We start from the raw sequence: 14,952 nt of genomic DNA on the forward strand, positions 1-14,952 counted from the left end.
GTGAGGCTGCCGCAGGCCTGCGTATGTGGTGCCAGGTGACGGACCCTCGATCATGCCCTGTGTGCGGCTGCTGCAGGCCTGTGTACATGCTGCCAGGTGACGGACCCTCGATTGCTGCCTTGTGTAAGGCTGCTGCAGGCCCATGTATGCGGTGCCAGGTGAGACTGGGAGACACAGCACTGTTCTCAAGGGCACTGCAGCTCAGCGGGGGAAGGGCTGGACTCAGGTACGTGAAATGGGGTAATCTCAGGAAAAGAAACAATCAGGGCGGACTGCAGGGCCACGCTCTCGCTCCCACACCCTGCGCTCCCAACGATGTGGGCCCTTTATGACAAGGTGGCCCAGCAACTACACTGTCACACACTGTTCCTCTAGACATCATGCCCCCGCACCCATCACAGGTCACGGCTCCAAGACAGCACAGCCGGTGGGTCCCTGACAGGAGCACACACAGGCAGGGGCCACAGCCAGGCTCCTGGCTTACCTTACGTGTTTCAGAGACCCTCCAGGGGCGGCAGCTCATCAACTGCGCAAAGGCAAACCATTAAGCAAAGCAACCGACCCAGAGGCATGGGCATCCTGGCCTTCTCTTCTCTGTAACGGCGGGACCAGTGAGACGGGTGTGTGCTGAGGATGCTGGTCTGGACTTTGTGCACCATTTGTGCTTCAGAAGAGGGGTGGTTACACCAGGCTTCCTTACCCACACACTCAGAGATTATTCACTGGGCTGAGCAGAAGCCTCACGCTTCCTCGGAGGAAACTGCAGCCGAATATTTGATATTTTTATTATTAGTTAAAACAAGGTACATTCTAGTGGTTATGTGTGTGCTGAAAGACATTTAGCCGACCCTTTTCTACATATCTGAACCCACGTGCACAGGAAATCGACATCCCGCTCACAACTGCACATGCGTACACTTTCGTTTAGCTCCATTTTCTCGACGTCGCGGGGCTAGGCAAGGGGGAAACCTGCCGGTGTGACCAGGCTTCCCTGGGTGACGGAGCTGTTCCGAGAGGCAGCCATACCTGCAGGTGCAGGAGGTCCTGAGCAGGACCCCAGAGCTGGAAAGCTGTGACCTGAGCCAGGCGTCCCTGAGGAGGGTGTGGCGTCCAAGTGAGTGCTGCTTCCTGCGGGCTGCGCAGGCACATCTCTCGCTCCGGCGACACCAGCCTCCTCGTCCACCCACCTCGGGAGCCCTGCGCCCAACCTGGCTCTCCTGTCCAGTTGGCCTCAAGGGCCCCCTTGGCAGCACGTCCCTCCTGGGCCTCCCAGGAGCCTCGGACAGCCCTTTTGCTTGACTCTCTACCGCTCTCTATGCTTGAAGGATTTGATTACTAAAATAACGCCACTCTAACTGTGGGCAGTACCTTCCTCTCTCTCCCACCTCCTCGAGCAGGCTCAGGATCAACTACTCACAGGGAGCCTGGTCTCCAAGGGCCCGAGCCGGGGGTCTGGCCTGGACACCAAGCCCCCATGGTGACTGGAGCACCACTCACTGGCTGTTCAACAAGCCGGCCCCCACCTTCTCCGATCTTGAGCTCTTCAAAGCCACCTCAGTGGGGATTTGGTGGTCTGAGGTGGTGGCATTTGGGAAAACCTCCATATCTACTCCACTAAATTCTACTTTTCTCTACCAAGCATTTCCTAAGACTTGTTCTTTATAGCCCAAGTTTTATCCCCAGTCTTTTTTTTTTAAATTGTGGTTTAGGCGAAAGTTTACAGGGCAAATTAGTTTCTCATTCAAAAATTCACATACAGATTGACTGCAATCCCCGCAACGTGTCAGCACTCTCCCCGTTTCCATCCTGGGCTCCCCGTGTCCATCAGTCCAGTTTTCCTTCCTGCCTTCTTGTCTTTGCTTTCGGGCAGGTGTGGCCCATTTCGTCTCAGATACTTGAATGAACTAAGAAGAACGTTCCTCACAGGTGTTATTTTTTGTTTTACAGGCTTGTCTCATCTTTGGCTGAAAGGTGGACTTCGGGAGTGGCTTCAGCTTTGAGTTAGCTGGGTGCCCAGGGGCCACAGTCTCGGGGGTTTCTCCAGTCTCTGTTAGACCAATAAATCTGGTCTTTTTTTTTTTGTGAATTTGAATTTTGTTCTACATTTTTCTCCCTGTCTGTCTGGAACCCTCTACTGTGATCCCTGTCAGAGCAGTCAGTGGTGGCAGCCAGGTACCATCCAGTTCTTCTGGGCTCAGAATGGCGAAGGCTGTGGTTCATACGGTCCATTAATCCTAATATTATCCTTTTGTCTTTGGTTTTCTTCACTCTCCTTTACTCCTGTCAGGATGGGACCAATAGATGTGTCTTAGATGGTCGTACCCTCAGGCTTTTATACTTCAGTCATGCTCACAGCACTCTGAGGTCATTCTTTACCTAGCCAATATTTATCAAGCCCCTAATATCCAAGGCAGTAGGGCACAAGGGCTAAGAACCTGGGTGGGATGCTGGAATATCTCTCACTACCTTAGTGACCTTGGGAAAAATACTTTCATCTCTTTGGACCTCAGTTTCCTCAACCAGAAAATAGGGTTCATTGTACCTAGTAAGGTTGTTGTGAATGAACAGCTGTAATATGCTCAGAGTAATGCCTGAAATATAGTGTGTCCTCAATAAAAGTTAGCTGGTTTTTCTTAATCATATGGTTATGTCACTCAACCTTGTTTATGTTCCTACCTTTCAGAACTGTCCGGAATGGAAGCAACATTTTTCATGCTCTCCAGGCATTTCCGGACAGGCCACTAATGCACTGCACTCAGCAACTACATCTGTGCTAACAAGAAGTGGAATCACAATCTGACAGCGTCTGGTCCTGCATAACACAATTATTTGTACATCCTGGCAAACAGACCACAGTAACAGTGCTCTGCTCTTCTAGGGCTTAGAACAGGGCAATGCAATAGTGGGTCCTTAAGTTCGGGCTGAAAGAGGCTGAATGAACCCCAAATCCAATTATTCCAGATGTGCCTACTAGGTCATGTAGGAGCCAATCTCTTGGATGAGTTCATGAACGTTTTAGTATTATCAATTTGTGGCCTAACTAGATTTGGATGAAAAAAAAAAATCCTTAAAATTGGATAGGTTTATAAAGGATTACGGTGGAACTGTTTTTGGGGGGAGGGTGCTGGAAGCTCAAATGGGTAAGAAGATAAATAAAAATTGGAAAGTAGCAAGCAGATGAGGGCGGGAAGGGATACCGCTATTCATTAACCACTGTGACCAGCTGCTCAACCTTCCTGGGCCTCGAGTTTCCACATATGAAAAATACAGTTCTTTCTGGCACTAAGAGACAAGGAGAGAACTTACCAGCAGGGATGAGAGCACTAGCAGTGAATCCCAGAAAGGGGGAAGGATGAACACCCAGCAGGGTCTTTAAACACAAAGAGGGTAAAGAACAGTACGTGCTGGATTTTTTTAAATCCAGGAGAATAACTTACAAAGTGGGTCATATAGGGAGGAACATACAAAAACCTAAAGGTTTGAACCCATAAATGAAATCTTCCTCTGTGTATTACAGGCAGTCCCCGGCTTACAAACATCCAACTTATGTACAACCTGAAGTCATGAACCAATCCCAGAAAGCCTGTTACATTAAAAATTCAAGGTACATACAATGGTTCGTAATAACAAACGGGCACTACTTTGCAATGTGCATCAAAACATTATTATTATTATTACTGTATTAGGTATCTGGAAGTGTGTCTTGAATGTTTTTAGGCATAGAAAGATATACTATGTACTAAGACAAACATTTAACTAACTGACATTAGATGTGAACCGTATCTAACCGTTCTGACTTATGTATGAATTCGACCTAGAGTCAGATTTAGTAACAGAACTCGTTTGTAATCGGGGGACTGCCTGCACTAGTCACTGGTCTTTAAATGAACCTAGAACTTCATAGTCACTTGCTAACATATGACGTACAAACATGTCGTAGATACTGTTGAAAAATTTTTGTTTTTAGAAGAATGATGCATGCTCATTGTAAAATGAAAATAACTCAAGCAGCGTTAGAAAGAAGAGCCCCCCTGGGGAGCCCCACGTACAGACGTGTGCACACAACGGAGAATCGTGCTGGACACGCTCTCCGGCTCTTCACCTCCCTCAGCTCTACGCTAAGGACGTCTTTACAGACCAGTAAAGTGTTAAAAAGCAAAGATGTCACTTTGAGGACTAAGGTGCACCTGACCCAAGCCGTGGTATTTTCAATCGCCTAATACGCATGCGAAAGCTGGACAATGAATAAGGAAGACAAAGGAAGAATGGTGCATTTGAATTATGTTGGTGAAAAATATTGAATATCCCATGGACGGCCAGAAGAATGAACAAATATCTCTTGGAAGAAGTACAGCCAGAATGCTCCTTAGAAGCGAGGATGGCGAGACTCCGTGTACTTTGGACATGTTATCAGGAGGGATCAGTCCCTGGAGAAGGACACCATGCTTGTAAAGCAGAGGTCAGCGAAAAAGAGGAAGACTCTCAATGAGATGGACTGACACAGTGGCTGCAACGATGGGCTCAAATACAGCAATGATTGTGAGGATGGTGCAGGACTGGGCAACGTTTCATTCTGTTGTACACTGGGTCACTATGAGTTGGAACTGACTGTCTGTTGTACATGGGGTTGCTATGAGTTGGAACTGACTCATGGCACCTAACAACAACAAAGGATAGGCAGAGAAATTACATGTTAAAATGAGGCAAAAATGGCCAAGACAAGCAGCAGCTTGGAGGCTGAGTAAGAGAACAGGCCACAGCAGGGAACGGAAGTGAACACGGCAGGAGTCAGCTGCACCACGCAGGGCTTTGAGCCAAGTCCTCAGCTCTAAGGTGGGGCTCCGCGTGGCTCCTGCTGGGGCACTCTCTTTACTGTTCCTTAAATAAAGTCCCTGCATATGAGTGAGCCTGCTACTCTGCAAAGAAATGGAACAGACTGGAATGGCACTTCAGAGGAGTCTTCCAGAACCAACTCAGACGAAAACCTTCCCAGGGTTTCCCAAGCTGCAGTCATTGGTGAACACCTTCAAGACATGTCACATGTGCGCACTGCCGGTGCTATGATTTGCTGGGTGTCTTTCTTTAAATCGACCCACTCTTTACTAAGCCCTGTCCCAAGCAATAATAACCTGGGAAAAATCTTAGGTCTGATGTGCTAATTATACAGTTTATGTTTATCAATATGTAATTATTAAAATAAAATAGTATCCAACCCTGAATCATTTAAAATCATCTCTTGTGCCACCAGCAGTGTGCTCACCACACCTGGAGATCCGAGGCTGTCCCGCAGTCACAGAGAAAAGAGCTCAGAAAGGAACCTTCTGTTTTGTCTCATTTATAGGTCTCTTCGCTGATTATCACTATTCAACCAAGCACAGGACTTGGGGTCTCCGTATACTATTCTGAGTGAGGAGTAAGAAAATCATTTTACTTCTACTGTTATGTTGTGTTTCTTCTCGCTGAGAAGACAGACAGACATTTATTTCGCTCAGCCTTTGCTGATCCTCTGCTAGTCTTTGGTTTTACGATTGAAACGCTACTTAGGAGCCCCGTGTTAGGCTCTCTCCCAGGATCCCAGGCTATCCATTGGTTCTGTTCAAATTTGCCTTCAGACCCACATCATAATCTTGCTGCTAAAATAAGAATGTCTTTGGACACAGTGAACTCAGTTTTAACCAGTGTTAAGCAGCAGACTTATTTAAGGAATGTGTTACAATAAGGTGGCATGGCCCATCTTACGAGTCAAGCAGGAAGATAAGCATTTTTCTTTCTGCACCTGCAATGGTTTTAGCATTGCAAATCAGAAGCTTCAAAAGGTGCTATGCCCACTGGCCCACGAGTAACATCAAAACATTTATGAAGCTGTGTTGAATAACCCAATTCAAAAGTTGAATTAGTTCTCCAAAGTAGCTGCTAGGAATTTTTCTTCCTTTAATATACTGCTGCATATGTTCTAATACTTTAAGCCATATCAAGTTATTTTTTGGAAGTAGCCAAAACATAAAGAATATAATGTTCTATATACATGTAAGCAAGTTTTATATATTAAGACATCATAGATACCAACGTATCAAGAAGGATATTTCATTTGTGGTAAAAACAAGCAAGCAAAAACAAAACAAAGCCAATCCACCTCCCTCCCCGATCTCTTCTCCTGCCCAGGCTGAGCGAGCTTTGTCCTCGTGTCCTCTGGGCCCTGTTCGTACCCCTCTATTTCTGCAGGGACCTCACCGCACTGCTGCTGTTAGCACGGGGATCGTGCTATGTACTTGTGCCCAGCATATCACAGGCATCTGACAAACGAGTGCTCAGAAACGTCTGCATTTACAAGAAGGCTGCAACGTCCAACTGTCCCCCACATTACTGGTCTCCCCTGCCATCCCTTCATTGCCCACCGGGTTTTCTCTGCCAGGTCCCCTGCCCTCTCCCCCAGCCCATTCCTAACTGTGGAAAGCCTAGCTGCCTTGCAGAGTGAGGGTCTGATGTCACCTGGTAGTAACACTTCTCAAAGCAACCTCTTCATCTGCTTACACCGCAGAGCACGTGCCTCCAGGGACACTTTGTTTTACTTTGTATTAGAGTGATTTCTGTTCTCGTCTCAAGATTCTTAGACTCAAAACTCCCTGAGGGCAGGCTGTCTTGCTCATCTTTTATTCCTTGCTTTACTGAATTTTCCATTTACACCTTTAAGCACAAGTGTCTTATATGAGTGCTACAATCTGACCCAACTGAACAGAAACCATGAGTTCCTTTTAATAAGACAACATGTTTGTATTGAGTTTTAACTAAGTGCCAGTGCCAGGAGTGACAACTTCTGGGATGTGTGTGTGGAGCAGTGGTCACGGCAGGCGCAGACTGAGCCACAAGGCCGGCCCTGCCCGCAGCCCGGGCATCTCAGCTGCCCCACCTGGGGGTGATGTCTCTGCTGCCTGGATTCACAGTGGTGTGGGCCAACCCTCGCTGCTGTCAGCCTCAAAGCAGGACTGAATCAGGTGAGAACTCTCAGGACCACCACTCACAATCTGTTTCCAGTTCTCAGCTAGAGCCTCCTGTGTGGGTTTAAGTGAAACTCTGTGTCTTGTTTGGAGACAGCAGTGTGGCTCGTTCATAAATCCCATGAAATTCTATCGTGATAACTGAAGAGTTCATTGAAATAAAACTTTATAGGGGTGTAACAAATGAGTTGATAACAGAAACCTGAATTCATGCATTTGGAAATTCTCTCTCTCCAGTGGGCTACAGCATATTGAGTCTTGAAGAGTGAGAAGAATCCTGCGTTTTTAGAAATTATATTCCAGCTTTCCTTTGAGTCATAAAGCTATCTAAGACAGACCTTCTTCCTTAACTGCAATGTGATTGTTGTGTGCCGCTGAGTTGATTCCGACTCATAGAGACCCTGTAGGACAGGGTAGACCTGCCCCATCGGTTTCCCAGGCTGTAATCTTTACGGGAGCACATCGCCAGGTCCTTTCTCCCGCAGAGCGGCTGGTGGCTTCAAACTGCTGACCTCTTCACTTAGCAGCACAGTGTTTTAACCCCTACAACACTAAGGCTCCTTGTCTTCACTACAGGCCTGAATAAACCAAATGTTTTCTTTATAAAACCAGAACTTCACAGAGTCTGAGGTTCAGACAGTACCACTCACGTCCCAATTTCTTTTCTAGCCCTCACTAGGCAAAGACGCCAAGCGTTCAGCTTTGGTAAGAGAAGACTAAGTAGAAACAGCTCCTGAAAACACTGCCCTTTTTTTCCACTGTGGACGCTCAAAGCAGTGCTTAGCTTTGAGGTGTGACGTTTTCAAAACTGGAAAAAAAAAAAAAACAAAAATACCCCCCAAAAGATCCAGTAACAGAAAACACACCCAAAGTGGGAGCATGCTGCTCACTTGTGAAGAAAACACAACACGAAGGCGCCACTGAATGGTGGCCAGGGAGCACAAAATGGCCCCATGCTGGGCTGTGTGTCTGCACTCCTCCTCCTGTGGGATCAGGGTGCTTAAGGCCAGCTGCTCCCTCTGTGACCAGGATCAACGCATAGAAAAATACTTAAATTTTATAAAACATAACACATTTACAAACATACTGTCAAAGTTCAATGAAAAAAATCTTAGAAGATCCAATCTCATGGAATATTACAAGGTATTCTAATGTTCTGTTGAAAGTAAAGCCCAATCACAATTTAACAACGGAAAGATAAACAACCCAATCAAAACTGGGTGAAAGACTTCAACAGGTATTTCACCGGAAAGGATACGCAGATGGCCAACAAGCACGTGAAAAGACGCTCATCATCATTCCCCACTGTTGCTGTTGGGTGCCACAGACTCGATTTTTAACTATTAGCCACTTGGGAGATGCAAATAAAAACCACAATGGCCACCTCATCCCCTATGGTTAACAATAAATAAATAACAGATGCTGGCGAGGATATGGAGAAACTGGAACCCTCATCTGTTGCTGGTGAAAACGCAAAACAGTGCAGCCACTGTGGAAAACAGTTGAGTGGTTTCTCAAAAAGTTGAACATAGAACCACCATATGACCCAGCAATCCCAATCCTAGGTATATACCCAAAATAAAGAAAGCAGGAATGAGAACAGAAACCTGTACACCCATGTTCATTGCAGCACTTCTCCCAATAGCCAAAAGGTAGAAACAAGCCTAAATATCCCTCAACAGATGAATGGATAAACACAATGTGATATATACATACAATGGAATATTACTGAACCACAAAGAGAAATGAAGTTCTAATACACGCTGTAACACAGATGAACCTTGGTAATATTACACTGAGTGAAATCAGTCAGTCACGAAAGGACAAATACTGTATGATCTCACTCATATGAAATAGGCAAATATACAGAAACCAAAGCTTATTTAATGGTTACCAGGGGTAGGAGGGAAGGGAAAAGGGAGAATTATTGCTTAGGGAGCCTAAAGTTTCTGTTAATAGTGGTGGAATAATTCAGAAAAGGAGAGTGATAATGGTTGCACAACATGAATAATGTAATCAATGTCACTGAATTATACATGCAGACATTGTTGAATTGGCTAATGTTTTGTTATGTATATATTTACCAAAGTTAAAAAAGCAAAGCATAATCAGCATCTTCACTTGAGTTAACAGCAACAAGCTCAGTTACCCCAGGAAACTAAGAAACCCAAAAGGTAGTGAATGTCTGGGATTGTCTCAGAACTCTATCTAAGTCCAGGTGGAGATCTTAACCTAGCATTTCTCTGATGTGGGTTTCATTCTGCAGGTTGGGAGGGTGGAGAAGGTTGCAGGAGTGACAGAAAGTGTAAAAATGATGCTCTACTTGGGACTCATAATCAGCATTCTTCCTCACTGAAAAATTACATGGGTGATGGAAAAATCTGGGAACAGATAAGGGTGATGGTTGCACACATAGTGAACACAGGTTAATGTCACTTCACTGTACACGTAAAGGATGCTGAAATGGCACGTTTTGTTACATATACATTTACCACAACTAAAAAATAATAATATGGGATTTTTTCTTTTTTTAGGGGGAGTGACTGGGGGAGTTAGGCAAATCCCTTGCTTCCATTTCGAGGTTTACAGGCTAGGACTAAGGTGGACAGCCTTCAGTATCTGATAGCCAGCGTTCCGCTAAACACCCAGGACAGATCAAGTAGACTAAGCAATAGGAGAAATTTTATACAAATTTCTTGTGATTTCAAAACTTCAACTTTCCAGTGTGAAAGGTTATAAAAAGTTGGGAAATGTACATTGTTTCTTAAGTGAGAATAAAGTATATTTCTGAGTCTCAACGGAGTGCTAAAACAAACTTTTCTGTTGTCCCAAAGCAGAAAGTTTATCTAGTCAGCTGCTAATCGTTATACTTAGAGATACAAATTAGTAATATATATGTATGTGCGTATGTATGTTATATGTATGTGTGTGTTTGTGTGTCTGTAGGGGTCACCTGAATTTACACCACCTGAATAAAATACCCCTCTCCCAAAATTCTGGCCTTCTTATCTGTAATTCCACCACTGAATGAACTAGGCTTTTAAGCTGGGTAAATCATCAGAAATATTACGTGGTAACTCCAGGTGTAAACTAGGTCAAACTCTGGGACTTGTGATCTAAGATGATGTTATGGAGTTAGGATCTCAGACCAGTCACATTTCACAAAGAATCTTGAGGACCAACCCTAAATGACCAATAAGAAAATTTTAAAAATCATAAGAGTAAAGACATTTTAATACTCAAAAGGACAATCTCAGAATAAAGAGTAGTTCTGTAAATTGAGTAAATTTAATTTTATGAAGAATCCACACTACACTACCTTATTTTTGCCTTGGACAGGTAAGACCTTGTCACCGAACAGCACAGGTGCTTGGCAATGAGTGATGACCCCCGCCTTTAGTGTACCTGTAACTTGGAATGTTTGCTCACGGGCCAAGAATTTGAGTTAGCTTTCCTTTTCCAAAAAAGATAACTTAAGAGAATGAAATGGATTTCATTCTGTAAGAAGAGTTAAACCTTTTTGATGACCAAGATGGACAAGATCCAAACCTATCCCAAGAAACAACAAAGAAAGGCGGCAGATTTGCCATAAACATTAACATACGGTACATCGGGTAATACCACTTCCCTCCACACGGGCTTGACAACAGACGCCAATGCAAATCCCCCTTTGCTCTGGCTGGCCCTTGGTTTAGAGATCTTTAAAGTGGGTGTTTGAAGAAACAGCAATTAGAAAGTAAACACTCTTAACAGGCAGGTCTCTCCCCGACTGGGACTTCTACCCAGGGGCATGTGTTCTGGGTGTATACAACCACAGGGTAGATGTGACACTGCTTCTGGAAATAGCAGTTTAAAAAAAAATTTTTTTTTAATTGTACTTTAGGTGAAGGTTTACAGAACAGATATTTTCTCATTGAACAGTCAGTACACATGTTGTTTTATGACATTGGTTAACAACCCCCAAAATATGGAATGCTTCATGAATTTGCGTGTCATTCTTGCACAGGGGCCATGCTAACCTTCTCTGTATTGCTCCAACTTTAGTATATGTGCTGCCGAAGTGAGCACTGGCAATATCGGTTTTATACGCAGTTAAATAGTGTTAGATATTTTCACGTTAAACTATAAAATTATGGAACAGAAGACAAAATTCAAGTAGCCTTTTTACGGTAAAACATAAGACTTCAGAAACTTAAGACATCTGAGGGGTTTTAGTGGCCCACTGCAGGCTAAGTCTCCAGCTTCTCTAAGGAGCAGGTTCTCCTGTCAGAGCTGGAGAAGCTCCCTTGGAAAGCCTGGGCAGCACGGTACTAATCGAACTGATTTTAGGTCAGGAAGGGTATAGAACTGGGAGAAAGAGGCAAGGAGCGCTGGTTGACAACAAGCTTATCCTAAAATTCACATGGAAATACAAGGGACCCAGAAAAACCGAAACAATTTTGAAAAAGGAGAATAAGGTTGGAGGACTCATACTTCCTGATTTTAAAATCTACTACAAAGCTAAGTAATCAGTATATTGAGGCAGAGGGACAAGACAGACATAGAAGTCAATGGAAGAGAATTGCGAGTCCTGAACTACCTCTGCCATTCACAGTTGGCTGACTTCTGACAAGGGGGCCGACACACTCAAGGGAGGAAAGAACAGTCTTCCCAACACATGGTGCTGGGGCAACTGGACAGCCACAAGCCAAAGAAAGAAGTTGGTTTCCCTCCTTATACCGCACACAAAAATTAACTCAAATGGGTCAGAGATCTAAATAGGAGAGCTAAAACAAACAAAAAAAACCTCTTAGAAGAAAAATTTAGAAGTAAATCCTTGTGACCTTGGATTAGGCAATGGTTTCTTCCACATGACACCAAAAGCACAAGCAAGAAAAGAAAAAAATAAACATCCAATTAAAAACTTTTGTGCTGCAAATGATACCATCGAGAAAGTGAAAGACAACACATAGAATGGTAGAGAAGATTCGCAAAGCATCTATCTGACGAGGGACCCGACCAGCGTCTAGATTATACAAAGACTGCTGTGACAAAGTCATGACTGCCCCCTTAGACTATACCCTTCAAGCCACTCAAAACTTGTACCAATCTTTGGTCAGTTCCCTGTTCCATTCTTCCCCCTTCCAATCTTACTGCTTCCCCCTTCTACTGTTTCTTCCTCTGCAGAGACCTCCCCCCTTAAGGCACTACCTTCCTCAATGTCCTCCTTAAATTTCCCCTTCCGCCCTAGAAGTTTCTGATAGCGCTCTCTACTGAAGTCAGACCCAACGTTCTGGTTTTTGGCAGACCTGGTTTTGACTAGTCTTATCTTCACACAGGAAATGAGCAGTAATCACACAGTGATAATGTCTGAAACACAGCAAAACTGATTCAACTAAATCATACACAAAAAAGGAAGATCAGTTAGAGCAGAAAGACCCGAGTGCAGCCGGGTTCAGAGTGGGGCGCCGATTGGCCTGCCCTGTCCACTCTCTGCGTTCTTTGCTCCGCTGGCCCACGAAGAGGCATGCACGCTCCAAACAGCGGGATAAAGCTGGGAGTGCGCATTGTATGGAAGGATAGTGGAGTGAATTTCTGCCAACAGTCAAGTCCAAATCTGTGATCCTTGCCTCTTAAATACTGTGGAGCCAGTTAGCTAGCTGAAGTACAGCATTAACTTTAGAGACACAGAAACAGAGATGCCCTCACGCCAATGATGAAGCTCAATCCTCAGTATATGTCCCAACTCAGCTTTTAATAGCATACCACCTTCTCACTCTTTGAATAGGTAATACATTCACATGGTTCCACCATACACACACACGGACACGCATGCACACACGCACACTGTGAAGACTTTCCTATCCCCCCACCAAAGGTATCACGTCCAGTGATTTCTGTGTAATGAGGAGGGGCAGCTACGCCCACCACTCTGCACTGGCCTTTGCGCTGGGCCATGTCTGATGCTCTTCCTTTACCAGTACACAGAGATGTTACGTATTTGATATGAACACCTTCCCAGAGTTTCTCTCACCACACTGCCACTCCCCCAACATCCCCCCACCCCATTCTGAGTGACCCCCAAGCCTCCCAACTGCATTTCAGGACCACCGATCGGCTTATGGAGCTTCAGCTCAAGTACTGCCCCTGCCCCAGGGGGCTGGCTCTCTCCTCCTCTCTGCCCTTCCGAAGCAGCACATACAGGCCCCCTGCAACATGATGGAGTCTTAACACAGGGCCAGCCCCAAAGCTGGTTTGTGGATCTCTGTCTAATGGATGGAACATAGTTTTAGGTGGCCATAAGTCAGAAAGTCAAAACCTCATTTTGCCCTCTGTTTTGTGTTAGGTATATTCCATAACGTTTTCCTTCCTTTTGACATGAACACGGTTAACTACAACTTTTTTGTTGTAATTTTAACTTCATTTGGCACAACAAAGGACACAGTACTGGTACTTAGATCAACAACTTAGATCACATACAGAGTGTGTAAAAGAAAAGAATGCGGAAGGAAACATTTGCAGAGCTTTATTAAAATCAGGAACATGAACTCAGAGTTTTTTTTTTTACTACAGTGTAAATATCACTGCAATTATATATATTATCAAAAACTTGTTCTGCTTCATTTCTGTGTCCCCTTGGACAAATACCTACACTAAAACAGAGGAATTTTCAGATAAAAAATGTCTCCCCAGCCCCACTCCCAAGAGAAAGAAAACCTCTAATTCTGTACTAGGACCACCAGTCATCAGTATAAGTTTGTTTAGCACAGTCTAGTCAGCTACGCTTAAAATGCAGCTTTAATATGAATCTCTCGGGATATGCCAGATTCCCTAGATCAGGTGGGAAACAGCTGACATAGTCCTCATTTCTTCAACAGTTTTCAGGCTATGCTAAGGCCAAGGGGACGCTGCTCATTGGCGAGACAATTTAAGGTTCAGCTGCGTTAGTTTCACCCATAACCACAAACCCCAGTGCAGCCTTACCTTCATGACCCAGAATCTGCATCTCTTGTTTTTCTAGATGACACCATAAGATCAACTAACCTGGTTTCAGCTGCACTGCCCTCAACACCACTGTAAAAAAAAACTCAGAGCAGAAAGTACTGTAGAGAGAGATCTCTGCGATAAAGGGACCTGCATGCGCAGCCCGGCTGTGCTCAGAGAGGCCAGCCCACGGCCGAGGCAGAGAGCCCCACTGCCCCTCAGTCTGTCACCCACTCCTCTGGGACCTCTCTGCTTCAGTTTCCACACTGTAAAATGGGGACTAATAATACCTGTTAGCAACCTCATGGGAGCGAGGAGGATTAGTTAACACTTGCAAAGAGCTTTGAAGACTAAAAAGGTTCCTGGGTGCTAATTAACACTCTATCCATACCCATCTTGGCACCTATCATGCTCTGGATGGACTACCAAACTGCTCCGAGTATACTGGTCTTTTAAAATGGTTTTTCTTCAGGCTACAGTTTTGAAAAACCCTGGATGAAATGTATAGCCAGGAACATGCTTGGTGTATCAGGTAACAGGCAAGAAATCAGCCCTGGTGGCCGCGGTTTTAATTGCATTAGATCTCGAGCTGCTTGCTCGCCAAGGTTCTACGGCGCTCCTAATTGGTATAAATATTTACACAGGCAGCATTTTTCAGTTACTATGGATGCCACAGTTAAGGCTATTAACTGGCTGATAAGTCCGTTTCCTGCCAAAGAACTCTTTACTGAACTTGCTTCTTACACTTCCCTTTATTTTCTTGAACATTTAAGTGTGACATGTAATGTTGAAAATTACTTTGGGTTCTCCAAGTTTAACTTACATTTCACTTAGAGGCTGTCCCCCTTTTTTAATAAAGAGAAAAAGGGCTCACCTAAGCAAATCTTTAAGCCCATACAGTATACAGTGTATTAAATAACAAGCCTGTAAGACTGGCCCAGTTTTTATAAGTCACACACACACACACACACACACACACACACACACACACACA

The 14,952-nt window shown here is 44.6% G+C and overlaps 1 protein-coding gene and 1 non-coding gene across 7 annotated transcripts in view; both read right to left on the minus strand.

Moving 5' to 3' along the window:
• The window catches only part of PPP2R5C (protein phosphatase 2 regulatory subunit B'gamma), a 172,439-nt gene that overhangs the window by 68,636 nt on the left and 88,851 nt on the right, over positions 1–14,952 (minus strand). The gene's annotated exons all lie outside the window — the stretch shown is intronic.
• Positions 10,957–11,063, minus strand: LOC111820654 (U6 spliceosomal RNA). The gene has a single exon (XR_002824185.1). It is a non-coding gene; the product is annotated as a U6 spliceosomal RNA (small nuclear RNA).

Source organism: Trichechus manatus, unplaced genomic scaffold (genome assembly GCF_000243295.1).
Source record: "Trichechus manatus latirostris isolate Lorelei unplaced genomic scaffold, TriManLat1.0 scaffold00045, whole genome shotgun sequence".
Lineage (NCBI taxonomy): Eukaryota > Metazoa > Chordata > Mammalia > Sirenia > Trichechidae > Trichechus > Trichechus manatus.